The sequence below is a fragment of the Mya arenaria genome, chromosome 13 (genome assembly GCF_026914265.1).
Source record: "Mya arenaria isolate MELC-2E11 chromosome 13, ASM2691426v1".
Classification (NCBI taxonomy): Eukaryota; Metazoa; Mollusca; class Bivalvia; order Myida; family Myidae; genus Mya; species Mya arenaria.
The window spans coordinates 27902758-27923680 of record NC_069134.1 but is presented as its reverse complement, the minus strand read 5'-3'; the positions used below and the strand labels follow the sequence as shown (position 1 = coordinate 27923680).

At 34.3% G+C, this 20923-nt stretch overlaps 2 long non-coding RNA genes across 6 annotated transcripts; one reads left to right on the top strand and one right to left on the bottom strand.

The window, feature by feature from the left end:
* Positions 1-268: 268 nt before the first annotated feature.
* On the bottom strand, positions 269-6262 carry LOC128213452 (uncharacterized). 3 transcript variants are annotated; one of them, XR_008257736.1, is made up of 5 exons: positions 6083-6262; positions 4916-4992; positions 4479-4582; positions 3571-3701; positions 269-2490 (listed from the first exon to the last, which is right to left on the bottom strand). It is a non-coding gene; the product is annotated as an uncharacterized LOC128213452 (long non-coding RNA). The 3 variants fall into 3 exon arrangements; XR_008257734.1 differs by having other exon boundaries at positions 6076-6218; XR_008257735.1 differs by lacking the exon at positions 6083-6262 and adding an exon at positions 5952-6049.
* On the top strand, positions 6258-13295 carry LOC128213451 (uncharacterized). Of its 3 annotated transcripts, none has more exons than XR_008257732.1 (4): positions 6258-6352; positions 9369-9451; positions 9778-9901; positions 11457-13295. It is a non-coding gene; the product is annotated as an uncharacterized LOC128213451 (long non-coding RNA). The 3 variants fall into 3 exon arrangements; XR_008257731.1 differs by having other exon boundaries at positions 9369-9480; XR_008257733.1 differs by lacking the exon at positions 6258-6352 and adding an exon at positions 6369-6404 and having other exon boundaries at positions 9369-9480.
* The last annotated feature ends 7628 nt before the right edge of the window (positions 13296-20923 follow it).

Below are 20923 nucleotides of genomic sequence, written 5' to 3'. Positions count from 1 at the left end.
AATATAGATTAAAAATAATAATATATGATTTGCATTCATTTAATTCATGTTTAAAACAAACTTTTAATAATGAGCTAGCTCAATTGTTTAAGCAATGTGCTTTATTGCTCACCTCAGAACCAGACACATTATTTCTTTCAATAATATGTTCACAAGATTTTATTCACTAAAATATGTGCCTAATTATTAACTTTTTACATGTTATGCCTTATTTGTTGTAAAGTCTTGCTGGCTAAGTTGTGATTTATGATGAGGAAACAATATCTCTATGAATAGCAATTTTTCAGGCTTTTAATACTTGATTTAGTGACTCCTGTTTCATCTTACCTACATTCATTCTTTAAGGAGGGCTTGGGAAGAGAATATGGCCTATAAAACTAGAACATAGTTTTTTTCTAAAACTTGACCAAATTTCATTCATATAAAGTGGAACTTGAGGCCACTCTAATCAAACACATTTTGACCAATAAACAAGTTTCACCTAATATTATTTAAATGTTGACGAGAATAAATACTGACAAATATCATGAAAATTATATATATAGTTTCTGAAGCATTTACAGTTTATATTATTAGAACAAACAACCTACATGCTTTTTGTCCAACCTGAACAGTTATCAATCTCTACTAAGATTTTTTTGGTAAACATATTCTGGCCAGTACGAATAAAGACCAAAGAGACAAGAGCTGTCACAGAGACAGCGCTCTCGACTATTCCGCTGCTTTTCAGTGAAAGGATTGAAAAGTTTTGGCGAAACATGCATGGATCACTGTTAGATTAGATTTCAATGCAATACATGATGTGCTGAGATATTAACATAAATGTGGTTACATGCAAAATTTTAACCAGAATTTTTATCTAACTTGATTATTCAATTAGGTTGGGTGGTTGTATAAAGTCTCAATGCAATTCATCCAGTAGTTGCTGAGATATTAACCTATGTGTGCTTACATGCAAAACCTTAACCAGAATTTCTGAGTGAAATAATAAACGCAAGTATTTGCATTAAATGCAAACTATAGTTATATAACTTGGAAAATTAAGTAGGTTGGATGGTTGAGTACCATTGTATCAAGTCTCAATGCAATACCTCAAGCAGTTGCTGAGATATTAACGTCAGATATAATGTGTGCTTGCATGCAAAACCTTAACCAGAATTTCTAAGTCAAATAATAAAGGCCTATTATTTACATTAAATGCAAACTAGAGTTATCTTACTTGTTTAAATAAGTAAGTTGGATGGTTGAGTACCATTGTATAAAGTCTCAATGCAATACCTTAAGTAGTTGCTGAGATATTAACCTATGTGTGCTTGCACGCAAACCCTTAACCAAGGGGTGACACCGACGCCGACGCTTGGGTGAGTAGTATAGCTCTCCAAATTCTTCGAAAAGTTGAGCTAAAAATGAGTCCCCATACTAAAGTGTTAACACTGTATGAAACTGTTAATAACTAGAAATGTGTCCATAGGACACGGATGCCCCCACTTCGATTTTTTGTCACAGAAAATAAGCCATAATGATTATTCAGGATAATCTGAGGGCCCTAACTCCTAAATGATTAAAGCGATTTCCATGGCTATCGAACTTGATCAAGATATTATGGTCACAAACATGTGTTAAAAGTTTGGTGAGGATTGGACAAACAGTTTTCAAGAATTAGATCGGAAACAATCTTCGGGACGTATTTTTCAAGTCTTTTTTTGCAAATAAAGGGCCGTAACTCCTAAATGACAAAAGCGATTTCCATGGCTATCGAACTTGATCAAGATATTATGGTCACAATCATGTATGTAAAGTTTGGTGAGGATTGGACACATACTTTTCAAGAATTAGATTGGAAACATATATTTTTGAAGTATTTTTGGCAAAAAAGGGCCGTAACTCCTAAATGACTAAAGCGATTTCCATGACTATCGAACTTGATCAAGATATTATGGTCACAAACATGTGTTTAAAGTTTGGTGAGGATTGGACAAACGGTTTTCAAGAATTAGATCGGAAACAATCTTCGGGAATTTTTGGCAAAAAAGGGCCGTAACTCCTAAATGACTAAAGCGATTTCCATGACTATCGAACTTGATCAAGATATTATGGTCACAAACATGTGTTTAAAGTTTGGTGAGGATTGGACAAACGGTTTTCAAGAATTAGATCGGAAACAATCTTCGGGACGTACGTACGTACGTACGGACAAGGGCAACCCTATATGCCGCCACTTTGTGGGGGCATAAAAATGAAGGACAGACTATGATCAATCACAATAGTTCAACATGAGCACTTTGTACTGTGTTGAGGTAAATGTTAATCATCCAACTTATCTAAGGGTAATCTATTTTCAAATCTATAATGTATTTGTCTGTTAAAAGTTAAAATTGGTATATCATTCCAATTTTAGTGAATCTTTATGTGACGGATGTCTTGTCCATTAAGTTGCCTTCAATGAAGATTTTGAAGTCAGACTGTCTCTTGTTGGATGTGGGGAGTTTTCTGAAAGAAAAAGGAACATTAAGCAATACATAAACACAGTTCCATTGTTGGCTTCAAATATTGAACTATTAAGGAGCTTTTCATTCATTTGTGCCATTGGCTTCAATGTTAAAATTTGATAGTTACCCCATATAAGTATCATTTGAAAGGGCTTTGCATACTGATTACTTATATGTAAAATCAATGACAAGAACATATTTTCACCTTGAAAAGTTATTGCTGGCATCCCAAAATCACATTATTGTTCATCAGATACATTAAGTTATTATCTATCTTGCAAAAGCTCTATGGTTGATTTTGAAATATGATAGTTCTTATACATATTATATCTTAATATTACAAATTAGCCACACTTTTTGTGATATAGATTTTATATATATGCACATAAAAATATGTAACAAAAAATATACAAATAAATAAGAAACGATAAAAACACACAAATCTTAGTTTATTTTACATTGATAGATAGTTCATATAAACTTTGCTAAACACAGAAAGAAAATAATTGTTTCTATTACAGGATTTGAACCTGGACAATTAATTTTAATGTGAATGAGCATATTTGAGCATGATCACAACTGTGCATTACAACAAAGGATAACATTGAAAACTAACAAAGGGCAACTACTACAAAACAAATCTTGAGTTATGGTTTCTGTGCACTGCACTTCTGCTAAATGAGATCTATCTGTACATATTTGAAGTTTGAGATCAACACCTCAAAGACTTTTCAAGTTCTGCTGCAGACAAAAACTCAGTATGAAATATAACAAAGGGTTATTACAAAAAGAACTGTAAACAGAGTTATGGTCCCTTAACACTGCACTTCTTCTCAATAGGGATCTATCTGTATATGAAGTTTGAAGTTAATACCTGGGGGATTTATGCTCAAGATTACATTCCGTGCACACGCACACACACGTGCACAATTACACAATTACTGTATCCACTTTGCCTTTTGGCAAGGGATAATCAATAGTTTAGTCCTCATCATCAGGGTCTTAAACAAACATGATGAACATAATCATAGCATGCATAAAACAGTTTACAGTTGTATCAAATCTGGAATAAAAACTGTACCTAGATGAATTTGTAACAGGTGGCGATCAGTCATCACTTTCCTGTTTCCTGTTTCTCATTGTGTCATTCCTGTATCTCATTGTGTCTTAGTTGGTTTAGTACAACTCTGGCCTGGTCCACAATTGCAACAACTGAAAAACAACTGAACAATTAGCAAAAGAGAACTTATACCTTAAATGTACATAATATATTGCTACTAAAAAATGACTCATACTGTCAAACACTTGTTTCCATGAAAAACTACAGCTATCACCTATTGTAATAAGAGGTTTCACTGAGAGTGATGTTTGCTTTTAAGCATACAGTAACCAATTAGGCAATAATTTTAAAACTGCCAAGCACAAAATAAACATAAGAAAATAATCCTTAATATACCAAAAACAGAATAGTGTTTTGTTAAATTAAAGTAAAAAATGAAAAAAAGTTATGAAGAGAAGAAAAAAAATAAAAAAAATATAAAGATAATAATCAAAGGTTTACAATTCTTTGACTACCATACACAATTTAATGATTCATATGCACAGCTATTTTTCTTATTACGTCCAATATGTGCATGAAGTTTGAAGTTAATACCTCAAAAACATAGAAAAGTGAAAGAAAAATAATCAAAGACCAATAACTCTAAAATACCATAAACAAAAATGTTTTTTGCACAGCACTTCTCCTCAACATATTTAATATGTGTTAGAAATCTCAGAAGCATTTGGAATTATGGATAATAGAAGACTTGTCCAAATGAACCCTAACCATCAAGTGGTAGGAGTATAATAGCAGAGACAAATCATACATATGTCTTTATATTTAATATGTCAATGTATGTTTGAACAGAATTATTATGTTAATTCTCATTTCTTGGCTTACCTCATATTTATATTGTTATACATAGAATTAATCCAAAGAGAACTTACCATTCACTGACAAGATTTCCTCATTATACACAGGAGTATCTTCATACTTTTAGAATCTCTCCACAGGAGTATCTTCATACTTTTAGAATCTCTCCATTTTTCTTCTGCAATGCATAACACATAAGAAAGGAAATCAAACAATTGCATTTTTTAAAACAATTTGTAGAGAAAAATAAAACATGACTTCAGACACATGCAGAATCATTTGCATTTATTTTAAGCAAGTTACAAGAGTAACTGTACCCTATGCCATCTGAGTAAAATCTGCATGCAACAAACATGTGCATGCAAAATTGCATGGACTTTCATTTATTTGCTTAACAGTTTCAATTAAACCTAACAACCTGACCAAATACTTGAAATATCTTATACTTGAATACATTATGTTATACTAGTAAATGACATTGAGTACATGTAAATATGTGTTAAAAATCTACCTTTCAAATCCAATGCTTTCTTTGCATCAAAACGTTTGTCTGTTTGCCCTTAAATTGGTCCCTCAAGAGTATCTGGTCTGAAATAAATATAAAATTCAACTACTTTTAAGCTAAAATTAGCTATAATACTAACTTGGCTGATCTTAGGAAAAATGAATCTTAAAGCTGCACTCTCACAGATTGACTGTTTTAACATTATTATTATCTCAGAGAATCAATGCCTTTAATTGCTAACAATAAAACAGAAGTCATGTATTGAGAAATCTGCTTATTATTTCATTTTTCTGAAAGTGTTCAAATTTAAGTCACAGAACAACAATTATGAACGTACATATGAAAAACAGCTATCTGATATTTTTTCAGCAGTTTTAAATCATGGTTCGCGGACATAATTTATGCACTAACATTGCATGATTCATTCCATGATGAAAAAAAAAGTTGTCAGAATGGTAAATCTGTGAAAATGCAGCTTTAATAACAATCCCCAACAGTTCCTCCCAAAGACTTGTTTAAAAGGGGCTGTAATCTGTTTAATGAAATAGCGGAAAAAAAGAAAATTGACGAAAACTGACATAAACTTGGTATCTATGTGTACAATGCATTAAAACTTACTAACTGAAGTACCACATAATTTACAATAAAAAAAAATCGCCAATATATTACAAGTTAGGTATAAAGATTAAATATTCCAACTGTTTAGGATAAGCCTTCATAGCACAGTGGATACAACACTGGACTGCAATTTTGGCGACACCGGTTCCAACACATTCTCTGACTTGATATTTTTTTTTTACATTTTGCATTTTGGTAAATTTTTCTTACCTTTATGATATCAAAGATCAAAAGATTTTTTGAATAATTGTCCTGAGATTCTTTACAGAATTTTTTTTTTTTTGGGGGGGGGGGTCCCACCCCTTTTCTGGATCCGCTAGTGTGGGTTACTCCCGTAAAATGAACTGAATTTAATTTGGTGCAAAGCTCTAATAAAAATTTGTGTATTCAATTAAATTCATAAAACTAATTAATGTAAACAAACCATTTGCAACTATCCCTGAATAACTTTTAAATGATAGTGATTATTTTCATTTGCATGATAACTAAGAAAATATAAAATAACACTTGAGTGTCCCGTATGGTATCCCGATATAGTCAATACTTACAACTTACATGTGCAGGAATCAGGAAGGAGTTCCATTCTACCAACTTAATACCATTCTTATTTGTCGTCTTCTTAACCGGATGCTTGAATTTTTGTAAACAAACCCAATGAACCCTGCATCGTTCCACTAGACTTTCTCGCTTAATATTTACGCTCGGTTGTGCCTGTATCGAAGAAAATGAAGACCAGTCCAAAACATTGCGTCATTTAGTATTTAGCACGCGCGAGAGAGGTTCAAACGGGTTCAAAACATCGAATTTGACCGACACTGAACAGAGGTAGTATATATGGCTATTTTCTTTGAAAATATAACACTTTCTAGTTCAAAAGGTAATTGAATTTATGTAGATACGTAAACAATTGACAGTTTAACGAGTATATTTTATTGATATAACGAAGTACTCCTTAAAGCTGCACTCTCACATACATGTATTTTAACTTTGTTATTTTTTATTTTTGTCTTGGAGTTTGAATGAGCCAGTTTCTGTGTAAATTAATATATGCAATTTTATTGCAAATAAGTGATATAAGCCTGCTGACATATTCCGTTAAAAAAAATGTTTTATGGCTAAAAGTGCTACTAACAGCTGGAAGAAAAATGCATAAAACATCATTTTCTTAAAGCTGCACTCTCACAGATTGAACATTTTGCCAACTTTTTTGTTTTATCTTGGAATGTACTAATTTTGGCGAAAATCCATGGAAACCAGTTATATAAGACTGCTGACAAATATAGATCGCAGATTTTTATATATACCAGTTCAAAAATTGATGTTTTGTTCATTTTTCTAAAACGTTTATTAACGGTTTTAGCCATAAAACATTAATTTTCAAACGGAAATATGAAAATCTATGATCTGGTTTTTCGTAAGCAATCCAATATCATTGGTTTGCAGATATTTATACAAAAATTTGCTCTTTCCAAGACAAAAAATAAAAAAGTTGTAAAAATGGTATATCTGTGATAGTGAAGCTTTAACTAAAATATATATGCAATCCAATGTTTTTTTAAGCAGTCTTGTGTCACTGTTTTTCTTGCACTTATGCATTTATTGGCTTGTATAAAGACAAAAAATAAAACAGTTGTCAAAACATTTAATCTGTTAAAGTGCTATGTTTATTTAAATATACTTGATGCTTGCCTCAATCATTGCCGCTGACCGATCATCAGATGACAGCACCAACATCCAACAATGCAGCGATATTTTTAAAGTCTCTTTCACATCATTCTGTATCCTAATATTTTAATTTATTTAAGATAGTTGCTTATCAAGATGTTGAATGCATATTTTACAGCCTTTTAGGCTTTAGAGTGTATTCAATGTCATTTTCAGAAGAAATATCTTGATCGAAGTTAGGAACAAGCTCACATCGGCATTAGTGAGTCATGCCTGTCAAAACTAATTTTGGGGTACATGCATGTGTCTTTTAAAGTAGTACAGTAGACATCAACTTTACAATGTACATGAATACATTGCATTCATACTTTAGTTATTTATGTATTCGTGTACATTGTAAAGTTATTGTAGATGTAGATCGTGTCGATGAGAACCAGCCGTTCAGTTAGCTCAGTTGGTTACAGCGCCATGATAGTGTTCCAGCAGTTGTTGTTGGTTCAAGCTCCACACTGGGGCACTTCTCCTCCCAGGTTTACTTAAATGGTGGCAGCGGTACATGGCAGGAGTGCCTCCGTCAGCTTTAAACTACAGTCGAAACTCGATGGCTCGATATTCTAGGGACCAGCCAAAATACTTCGAGCCTCGAGAATATCGAGCCAAGCGGGATTGCTTACAGAATGTTATTTTTTTTATTATTCGTTACAAAAAGTCTTGTTTACCTCGTTTGTTATTGGCTATGCTATCTCCGCGAAAGAAGAGTATTAATTGGGCATAGTTACACGTCTTAAAGTTCGTAACATCACTTATTCGATACTTAGAAAATATTATTTGATTGTTTTTATTAATTATAAAAATTATGCGAAAACAACAAACAAGTAATTTTAAACAGTGGGTAACAAAAACATAGCTTATTAGTTATATAAGGATGCATTGAAATTTATACATGTATAACAATTAGGGAAAGAACTTAGATAAAGTGATGGCATGTTTATTCAAACTGTTAAGTCATTCAAATTTGATAATAATTATAATAAATTGAATTAATTTTTATCGATTAGCGCCGTGTGCTAAATGAAGCCAACAAAACAAATCAAGGTGTGAGGTTCTTACCTGAACCCGCGAAAATGACATCGACCCAAGCAAACAAAATTGTGAAATTCTTACTTGGAACCGCGAAAATGACTTCGAGCGTGGAGAAATATCGACCCTCAATATATCGAGCCATCCGATCAAATTTTATATGAACAAAGAGTTAAACAAAATCGGTTCTTTTAATCTGGTTCAAGCCAACGAGGATATCGAGCCATGAGATATCGAGCCAACGACTTTCGACTGTAATATATATATAAAGGGTTAATGGAGAGGAGTGGAGTGTATTGTGTGTCACTGTCAGTGTGTAAGAACCAGCCGCTCCGATGTGGAAATACTTGTACCATAAGTCATGGTTTTTAAGTTTATTGTTTAATGTTTCATTTTCTAGTTTTGACCTTAAAGGTGCACTCTCACAGATTGAACGTTTTGACAATTTTTTTGTCTTGGAATGAGGCAATTTTTGCGAAAATCCATGGAAACCAGTTATTTAAGGCAGCTGACAAAAAATTAGATAGCAGATTTTTATATTTAAGTTTAAAAAGTAATGTTTTATGCATTTTTCTTAAACCATTAGTAACGGTTTAAGCCATAAAACATTAATTTTCGAACGGAAATATAGAAATTTACGATCTGATTTTTTGGCAGCAATCATATATCATTGGTTTGCAGATATTTATGCAAAAATTTGCTCTTTCCAAGACAAAAAATTTGTAAAAATGGTATATCTGTGAGAGTGCAGCTTTAAATTTTATGATTTAATGACAACTGCCTTGAAATAGATACCTGATTTAAGCATTATGCCAATGTTTATAAATTTCTATTATATTTTACTGTGAAATAATGTAAATATATACATATAATTGTTTGTGTTAGTTTAAATTTGCTTGATTTATCATTAACCTAATTATATATTCTTTCATTTTTTTTTGTATTAACCCAATATTATGTCATATAATATATCTATGGGTATATAATACCAAGGTAAACACATGTATACAAATCACTTATTATTATGTATAGATAGTTTTTATTTCCATGTAACTCATTTGCCTACATACATTTTGGAAAATGTGGTCCATTACAGATAAAACCCAGATGTATACATGGCCTGGATTTCCATATTATGCTGCCCAGAATAAAAGACGATGCAGTCCAGATAAAAACATTGTATGGCTCAATAATCTTTACCAAACTTGGTAAAAAAAACTTTGTCATATTATGAGAAATCCCTGTTTTTTTGTTAATTATCTTCATTCACAGTATATGCAATTCACCAAGCAACACAAGACTTAATGTCCACTTGACACATTTCTAGTATAATTGGCTTGTACATAAACATCACTTTTTCATAAGAGAATAAATCTCATGTAGGACATTTAGATTGCTCTAGAAATAATTGCCAAGATGTTTTGCATTTGAATCATGTTTAAAGCATACCCAACATTATTTGCATTTATTGTGTTCATGATTGTGTTGTATTCTTCCTTTTTAAGATGCATCAGATGAAGTCTTTGACTATCTAGAAAGGGATTTTGTAAGCTAGTACTGGACATGAAGACAGTCACTTGGAAATGATGATTGTGCAACAGCGGTTAAACATATGCAATACATCATATGGTAATTTCTTTTCACCTCAATGAATATTTAAGTGACCTACCCACAAATAAAGTGATTCTCTAATAGTTCCAATTTCCACTTTGATTTTGTAATCTGGTATTCTTCATTACTACTACCCGTAACTGGTATCTAAAAATAACATTATAATATTCATCAATAATATCATAAGACCATGTGAATATTCAGTAATTTATATATGTAATCAATTTGTTTTTGTGTATGTGGTGTTTATATGTTGGAGTTTGTAGTTCATTGTCAGTGATTTTTTTATTGTGAAAAACTCCATTTTCCCCAAAATTAAAAAAATTACATTACATTCCGGATTAAAATAGCAATGAATTTCTAGAAATATAAACAAAATCTTGACAAGTCTTACTCTTTCACAGCATAAGGTATGCATAAAAAAGTTAAAAAATGTATATTTGCCATTATATAAGCAATTTTGGCCTGATTTTGTATTTTTCCCAAAGTTGACTTTTTACCGAATTTGCGAGGTACATTGTACAGGCAGTAAAAAGAATTCATAATTTTTTTTTATGAATGTTGTTCAAGTTTCGTCCTTGGGGTCAAAGTTGTCCCAACCAGAGTTCCCCTGTTACTGATAGACTTCTAGAACAAAAATTGATACACATTCAAATCAGGCAATGACTTCTGCAGTAATGTATGAATTCCTTAGAAACTGATGTCTAAACTAAAAGGTATTTAGTTTCAAAGATTATGAAACAAGTTGTTACAACAATATAATAATCACCTTTTGGCAGGATGTTAAGCAAGGTTTTGCCTTGTTGAGGAAATCGTAGACCTCGTAGTACCCTTAAGGAACCCACTTGTCTAACTTAGTGACTACAATCCAAACTCACAATGTCTTCCTTAACAACCACTTTATAAGCAACCAAGGACATCCTTATCAAATACTTCATTTACAGCAGCCAATGACTTCCATAAAAAATGATGACTTCCTAAACAATCCTTGGCTTCTTTATCAACCAATGATTGCCTTAGCAACTACCTTCATCCATAGCAACAAATGAATCCCCATTCAACCAATGACTTCCTTAGCATCCAATTCCTTCCAACGCATCCATTAACTACCTTTATAGGCACCAATGCCTTATTTAGCAACCACTTTTTTCCTGAGCAACAGCCAACATCCATAGCAACCAATTACTTCCTTAGTAATCATTTACTTCCATAGCAACATTCTGGTTCATTACCGTAACATCCATTGACCATGGGAACAACCAGCTTACCATAATTCTCATTTCTGTTAACAAAGAGCAGCCTTCTTTGAGGAGTCCTTATCAACCATCAAATAACACAGCAACCACTAACCTGCTAAGCAAATAGCAACACCTTTCATAACCAGTTGTTACCTGACTGACTTGTTCATGGTCATTTTAATCAGGTGACCAATTAAGGGCCATGCTGGCCCTTTTGTTTTGAATGTACATTTCCTTAGCTTATTCATTTAATTCAGCAAATGTATAAACATAGTGTACAATACTTTCAAGTTTTGTCATTATTATATATTATCAATGTTTTAATTTTCAAACAGGTGACCAGACAGGGAGGAAACTAGGGAAATGGTTATCCACCAACAGCCCAAGTGCTTGGTTGATAAGAGGAGCCACAGCATTAAACATTACTGCACAAAGTGGTGTGCTTTGCTAACACTTATGATTGTGATTTGATAAAAAAGCAATGAATGAACGCTCATTATTCATAACTATAACTAAAACATTGATGTCAAAAGTTGTCAATTTTCAACATATATATAGTATTTGAGATCCTGATCTATAGTTGTGTGCAATGGATTATCAAAGAAAAACAAAAGAGTGGGCAACAAAATGAATAGCATAATGCACCAGTCAATTGTAATCACATCCCGCCCCCAGGTCCGGGGACTTTTGACTTTTGGTCCAGCCTACCCCAGGTTAAATTCCCTGAACTGATCCTGAACTAAAATCCCTGTCAAATTCCCCCGCATCCAACATACCATAGGTAAGACAAAACCACCGCATTCACACCCAGTATACCCCCAGACGGGGATGGTGGTGGTTACAATTGACATGTGCATTACCCACTACCCATTTACACCAGTAATTCATAATTATATTTGATAGACATGCCTCTTGTCAAAGGTTTTGAAGGGTATGAACGTCAGAACTACCTGCCTATGGCCTTTCAAGATTTTATAACATTGTTAAACTAAAGAAATTATTATTAAGTTTATACTAGATCTTTGTTAAGAGTGACCCCTTTGATAATTCTGGAGAAAAACTATTAGGATTAGGTTCTGTACTTGTCCATAATTTGTCATATGACATGTAAGCAGGAGTTCATTCCTTCAAAGAATTGTGAATCTTATATAATTATGTATTTGACATCTTATGAATTTTATCACACTTTAACCTAGAGGCAGTTCAAATAAATACTGCTATGATTGAACCAATACTGAATAAGGGCAAGAATTCCAAACAAGACAGTATACATCTAGTATCATGTTTGTCTGATAATTTTGAAATCATAGTGATTAAATCTAAAAGGATGTTAAAGCTGCACTGTCACTGATTAAGAGTTTTCACATTTGCTTTGAAAAAAATAATTAAAATAGTCTGACTTTAGCATGAATGCCTTCAATCCAGTCATATAAGATAACTCTCAATGAAACAGAATTCAATTGTCTGAAAAACTGCCAAAATTTTCATTTCTTCTCAAGCATTACTAACCATTAAACATAGAGTTTTAAATGGTAATAGGAAAAACTGTGATTTTGTATGCAGTCTCATATAACTGTTATCAGACATGTGCACAAAAGTTTTTCATTCCAAGTTAAAAATAATAAAAATTCATATATCTGTGAGAGTGCAGCATTAACAATGAAAACAATTATTAAAAATGGTATTTCCAACTGTGTATAATAATGCAACAACAATTTACCTTCTACTAGCACACTGAATTACAAGTTCTGCTTTTTCAAAGAAAACGGGCATATGGGAAGTACCATCACTTCCAGCGATATTTTTGTTGTAGCTTTTTTTTATAAGAAAAAAACTGTTCATAGATTGTGTTTTAAGGTGTATGTTTTATAGACAGTACTCCAATTCTCTTTAATATATAATATGTTTGTTTCATTTAAGGCTTTTGTGTGTTTTAGGGCTGTTTCAGACCATTCCTGATATCGTATTTTCATATAAACCCTGCAATCATAATTGCATACCTCTTTGCAAAAGAATAATAAACATTCACGGAAATTAAACAGTAACGGAATTTTTCGAATTTTTCTCAACATAAGAAGAGACTTTTGTATTTTGGCCCAGCTAATGTTATTATATTGTTGACTAACATAAGTTTACAAGCAAATTAACAGGCAGAATAGATAAAGAAAAGATGAGCATGTAGTCTTGTTTTGCATACAGAAGTAAGGGGCTTAGCTAGCCCTTTATATGTGGATTCATAATTGCTAGGTGGGTCTCGGGGCATGCCCCCTCAGAATATTTTGAAAAACATGGTGCATTCTGGGCGCTCTGAGGTGCTTTATTTTGTACTGGAAAATATAAATGACATTTAAAGGATCATGTAGTCAAGTATGCATACTGCAACTTTGGCTGATTTTTTTATGTTTTTATCAGAATCATGTGGATTCATCCGCATACTAGTGTTATATGCAGCTTCACGCCTGGTATCTCAGACAGACATTTTTAGGCTTATGTAGATGTTTGCAAGGCAAGGCTTGGCAAACCAAAGCGCCTGTCGCATTATATTGGTTTCAAAGTGCTTTTGCATGTTGTTTGCAATTGTGCATTTTGCGCGACTGGTAAATATCTGCAATATAAAAACTTAAAATTCATTGATGCCTAGGTGACCAAATTTCAAAAAAAATCATTTCATTTGTCAAACATTGTGCCCCAAAAGCACATTTCACATAAGTATGTAGTTTCTTTACTTAAGGTCTATTATACTGTAATATAAAATATATTTAAAAACAGTAATTCTGGTAATTTTATTGCAAAATTTGACAAAGTAATTGGCAAAATGCAGAAATTTTCATTTTTTTTTTGAACAAATTTACCTAAAAATCATATTTTACAAAATACATAGTTTGTATATTTCAAGTATCTTATAATGTTATATAATATCTGTTTTAAAAAGTTATTTTGGTAATTTTATTGCAAAATTTGGCAGAGTTGATGCTAAGTCCAGAAATTCTCATTTTCATTTAACTTTTAAAACATTTTGCCCCAAAATTATATTTTGTACAATGTGAGTGTATTATACTTATAGTATATTAAATGTGGTGTCTGATATAACACAAAACCAACAAAAAAAAAATCTAAGCATTTTTCTCCCATTTTTCATTTTCACTGGACAAAAAATAAATAGAGGTGATGAGGTGTTGAAACTCTGCTTCAACACCTCTCTATTCAAATAGAGAATAGTGCACGTCACCACCATGTATATAGACTATAACAGGGGTTCATATCTACAGATAGAGAATAGTCCACGCTACCACAATGTATATAGACTATAACAGAGGAGTTGAAGTAAAGTTTCAAAATCTACATTGCATAGAGAACAGAGGTGTTGAAGCACTGCTTCAACACCTCTGAGAATGAATAGAGTATAGCGCACGCTACCACAATGTATATAGACTATAACAGAGGAGTTGAAGTAAATCTTCATAATCTCTGGCTGTATACATTGTATAGAGAACAGGGGTGTTGAAGCACTGCTTCAACACCTCTTGACAATGAATAGAGTATAGTGCACGCTTCCACAATGTATATAGACTATAACAGAGGAGTTGAAGTAAATCTTCAAAATCTCTGGCTGTATACATTGTATAGAGAACAGGGGTGTTGAAGCAGTGCTTCAACACCTCTTGACAATGAATAGAGTATAGTGCACGCTTCCACAATGTATATAGACTATAACAGAGGAGTTGAAGTAAATCTTCAAAATCTCTGGCTGTATACATTGTATAGAGAACAGGGGTGTTGAAGCACTGCTTCAACACCTCTTGACAATGAATAGAGTATAGTGCACGCTTCCACAATGTATATAGACTATAACAGAGGAGTTGAAGTAAATCTTCAAAATCTCTGGCTGTATACATTGTATAGAGAACAGGGGTGTTGAAGCACTCAACACCTCTGAAAATGAATAGAATATAGTGCACAGTATATACTGGTATAGAATATAACGCCAATGTACGTACTGTCACGGTATATCGTCCATATCCATATAGTGTATAGGTCTATGCACTGCGTTGACATCTAAGATCTCAATCTCAACTTGGTCTAAGCATTCTAGATTTAATATTTTTTTCTAGATTCAAATAATTCACTGTTTACAGGAGAGATACTTATGTAAAAGTGAAGGATTGGAGCGATGACGGGGGCTTTGATAACGTTGACAGGAGGGAAACGAATGGAGACGTGAAGGGTTGGAGCGATGACAGGGGCTTTGGCAACGTTGACAGGAGGGATACGAATGGAAACGATGACGGGAGCGGTGAATGAAAGGGTACTAATGGAGCTGGCAGGGGTTGAAGCATTTATAGCATCGGTGACTGAAAGGGTACTGTTTCAGACGGGAGGGGTTGAAGCGGCGACGGGAGCACTTACACCGGTCGGTGACAGGAGTGGTTTGTGACGCGAGCGGTAACTATTGTGACAGGAGGAATATTAATTAAGACGGGAGGGGTTGAGGCGGCGACGGGAGTGGAAACAACGGTGACTGGAGAGGTACAAATTGAGATGAAAGTGTTTGGAGCGGTGACGAAAGCGGTAACACCGGTGATAGGAAGTGTTCGGGAGCGTTTGCAACCGCTAAAAGACCACTAAGTGTGACAGGAGGTGTTAAAGCGATGACGGGAGCGGGATATTTATGGATACGGGCGGGTTTCCAGTGGTGACGGGAGCAGTAGCAACGGCGACCGAAGAGGACGTATGGGAGCAGGTGGGGTTGGAGCCGCTGACGGCAGAGATAAAAACGGCAACAGGATCAGTACTGATGGAGACATGATGTGCTTGAGCGATGATGGGGGAAGTAAAAAACGTCGCAGCCGCCACACTTTGGTAATAATGGAGACGGAATGTGTCGGATTGCTGACTGATAATTTTGGAAACGGAATCGGTAAGGGATACATATGGGGATGGAAAATGTTGCAGCATTGACGGGAGCGGTAACAAGCATGACAGTAGGGGTACTTATGGAGACGGGAAGGGTTGGAGTGATGCGGGAGTGTTAAAAACCGCGACTGCAAGGATATTTTTGCTGGTGACGGGAGCGGTAAAAACAGCGTCAGGAGGGACCTAAGTTCCCTTTTCCCGAACCTAGTTTTCACTTTCATCCATGTATGATAACGTATGGATAATATTGAAAAATATTGGAAATGGAACAGAAAACGAATAATTGATTTACCCATTAGGCACTTCTCATGTAAAACAGTTAGAGGTTTTACCAGTGTCGCGCTAAATTTATATCCCGTCGAAACTTTACACTCGGAGAGTCGTGAATGCCATATCCAATCAATCATTACTTTAAACAAAGTTTTAAATGAAAATCTAATATGTTCTGAATTAAGCCTACAAAATCTCATCACTAAAAATGTAGTTCATTGATACGAAACAAAATAAACGAAATTCGCACCGTCGGTATATCTAACTTGAAGGCCATGTTTCGCTAGTCATAAAGAAATGCTATACAATGAATATAAAAGCTTTAAGAAAAATTGCACAATTCAATTCAAGTTAAAAATTCGCCAGTATGAACACAATTCTCACTAGACTTTCATGAATACGCATTTATTTTGTTAATAGCGTATATGTGTCATGCTAATGTAAGTCAAAAAACGTAAATAGCCTTATGAGGTTTACATTTTACTGACCGTTCCAAGGCGGTACCTAACAATCCGTTATAAACATCCCTAGGTTTATTATATAAATATTTATGCAAAAAGCTACAAAAACAAGCTCACCAGCAAAAAGTTTAAACATAAACCCGGTTTAGTGGCACTGGGTAAACGCCAAAGACATAGAACATAGAATCACAAACAAGAAACATAGAAGAACAGCACAAAACTCCACAAACAGCACAGTGCATACATACTATTTATAAAAAATTAGGTATGTTTATCAAGAATGGTTAGGTACTGCCTTGGAACGGTCAGTAAAATGTAAATTTACTGGGGGTTAAACCAGTTAAGGTGCACAATCCTCACTCTTAAAGATAAAACGCAAAAGGTAAATCTTATCAAAGTATGCATTAACTTGAGGAAACTTATCAATAATAATAAACGTATAGGTAACCCCATGTTCTTCGATGATTAGAGATCCCTTATCCATCTGCAGACGGAGGGGTACAATTCAGAGCACCTAATGCAAACACTTTTCAAAGATACGACGCAGTCATTGTTTGAAACTATAAACATCACACACAGTCTGCCTTATAAAATAAAAGGTTTAAAACTGTGTGATCATATAGTTTCATAATAAAAAGCATCATTGTACTAAAACTGGGAACACAAAAGGAAAGCATAATCAAAATTAAAAGCGACATGTATTAGCTAATCTTTCCTTCCAAATGATTTGGAAATGAAATATATTGAAGAAAATGAAGTCACACGTCAAAACACTCCGAGTCAGCCAAAAACGTGTTCGCCAAATACGATTTTAAAGATAACATGAATTAGCAAAACCTTCATAAAAATCCAAGGACTAAAAACTTAGTTATGAAAGGATGCTATATTCAACCCTATATTTTGTTTGGTATATATCTTCAAAAACTAGGTTTAAATAAAATCCAAGTAGTCTATCTGCCCAACTACCTGCTGGAAACATTTTAATTTTACGAATTTTCTTTAAAACATCACCATAAAAATCGCAATTTATATAAATATATATATATATAGTGTGTTGTTTGCGGAGTTTAATGTTGTTGTCCCGTGTATCTGGTTTGTAAATGTTAGTTTTTTTCTGTTCTGTGTCATAGGCGTTGACACTGTGCCATTAAACGGGGCTTAGGTTTAAACTTGCGACTACTACACTTGTTTCTGTAGTTTTTTATATAAATATTGTAAAAAAATAAAAATAATGCAATTTACGACGTCATCCCCTACGTGTTGGTATATTGCCAAATTGCAATGGAGAACCTGTGAAGGCGACTTTCTATAACACTGCAATACTAATTTGATAGATATTTGGCAAAACAATCTAAAATCATTATACTTTTTTGCAATCAAATACAACCAGGGTTGCGGTGGTGTTAGTAGTTTATACTACAGGTCCCGGCGTGAGCACATTGAAGGGTCCCAGGGTGACAGTTCAACCGTCGCACACCTATCCTGGGCAGACTATCAGGCGGTTAATCAGTACTAGGTGCCTTCACCTCTGCTAGGAACTGACCACTTTTGTACTTCAAAGGCAGTGGGACAGTGCAAATAGTCGTAGAAAGGATTTCATAACCAATCATTACAGAAGTGACCTGGTCCGCCCGGGAATCGAACCCGGATTGTCTTATTTACAGTCCAACGCTCTACCGATTGAGCTTACTGGAAAGACCATGCGCCCAGGGTGTGGTGGTGGTGTGTAATCTTATTTATACTAGCAATCGGGCCATACCCATTCGTTAAGATTGTTAGTCATTTTAGGTTTATGGAGCATAGTGCACAGACAGAATGTAACCCTGGTTAGAGCTACCCTGGTACTTTAACGTGCACCAGTGTATAGCACTTGCACACGGGACCCCCATTTAACATCCCTCCCGGAAGACTATTAGTATACATTTACAAAAACAAAATGTATTTTTCAAAAGCGTTCTTCAATTTCTCATAGTCCAAATAATCGTCAAATGACCTGTGTTACAGATAGTTGGAAAGACAAATACTTCTTTCTACAATCCTTAGTGAACAGATTGAATCAGGTGCAAGTGTATTGTACCAGTAAACAATGCAAACTAAAAATAGTTAACATTTGAAATGCACTTTAATTGAGTTATGAATTCAGTGGTATTATTCTATGTGAATATAAATGTCTGTCAGCATTTGTTTTCGCTGAAATTTTGTTTGCTTTATTGTCACAAGAATATAGTTTTATCGGAATGTTATTCAATATTTCGTAGTTCCTTAACAGCAGAAATACTATTAAAAATATGGGATTCCTCTTACATTATGTATTGTTTCAGTGCAATCACAACGCGGAAGAAAAGATACTTTTACCTGCCTTTTCTCAATGCTAAATCTGTTTCTATTACAGGCACGCATATTCTCAATATTACGGATGTACGTCTTGTCGGTGGACGGGGTCCAAACGAAGGGACTGTAGAGATCAAAGCTTTTGGTATTTGGGGTACCGTATGCGATGATTGGTGGCGTTGGGCCTCTGACCCCGCAGAGATGATCTGCAGAATGCTTGGGATAAATAGGTAACCTTACACTATACACGAGTCTTTGGTCATAAAAATCATATGTATCATAAAGGTCATGATGAATTGATCCAGGTTTTTTTTTGGCGGGGGCAGTAAAAGAACCAAGCTATAGTTAACAATAAATTACCATATAACATTATATAATAAATCAATATATAAATTACTAGTGCAATATCGCTTGACGTGACGTCATAAATGAATAGCGTTGTTAATTATGCGCGCGCGTTCTAAAGCGACGTTCGATATATCTAGGGTTATAACTCAAGTAACTATCTGACATAAACAGACAATCCCATATTCAGTAATTGCGTACAATCATTAGATAATTCCGTTAATAATACTGAGGAGACTTGTCATGGCTAGTTTCTATCATATCTAAAAAACACATTCATAAATTTCCGAATGGAATGATCTGACACTCAAGAAATGTCCTCCATCCTCTTTATTCTTTTGATTGTCCGGCTAACGCAGTGGAAATCACACTCGCTTCTCCCCTGGGCGACCCTGGTTCGTTGTTCGGTCTGGGCGGATATCAGCTCGGTTTGTAGTCACAAAGCCGGCCAAATGGGGTTCCTCCGGTACTCCGGCCCCCACCCCCTACAACACAAGACCGCACTCTAGCGTAACATCGTGCCCACGAGGGTGATTACAAATGATGTTGTAATAATTTGTTTCACAATAGTTGTGAAAAAAGTAGTTTAAACTAAATATCCTCAATATTAAACATGTGTGTTCTGTCAGTTGTTCAGGTAGTTGCAAGTACTAATAATATAATTTTATTACATGGGCTCATATTTTAAGCACCAACTACCTACAAACATACTATGGAGCGCATTTTGGTGAAGGTCAAGGACCAATATTTACCAGATGGTTGTGGTGCCCTTTGTCGTCACAGCACTTCAATGAATGTAGTTACGACACATGGACAACCGGATGTTCTCATGCCATGGATATTGGAATTGCTTGTGAAGGCAAGTTGATAATCACTGGCTTAATCAATATCACGTAGACCATGAATTTTGTAAGTTTTTCTAAATAATGCCTTTATAAGTTCTATTTTTGCATTTTAAGTTAAATATGATTCTATGTCCGATTAATGAAATGGACTAAGCACCAGATGGTCATAAAATCGGTAAATACAGTGTTTCCTCAAAACAAGTCTAGGATTGTAAATACGAGCTAGTATGTGGCCGATTAACATCATGTTACACGGTTATAAACGCAAAAATGATGTCGCCCTACGAGCTGTCTCAGCTGTGTTTCTCCGTTTTAAAATAATTTCTCCGTTTTAAAATAGCGCTGAATGGCCACCTTTTTTAAAATTAGCGCAAAATGATTTTTTCCTAAAAACCGACAGGTCACGTCTGTCGGGCTCTCCATTCACGTCTGTCGGGCTCTTCGTTTACGTTGTTTCGCAGCAGTTTCACTGTAGGTCTTTTGCGGAAGCCTTGAAATATGCATATTAAGTATTCGAAAGTCACGTTATGTGTGTCTATAAGTATACAGACGTTATTTTTAAACATTGGTACTTACTGGGTAGACGGACCCAGTATATTTGAATTTATTCGATTTGGAAAAACTAAGAAAGATGAA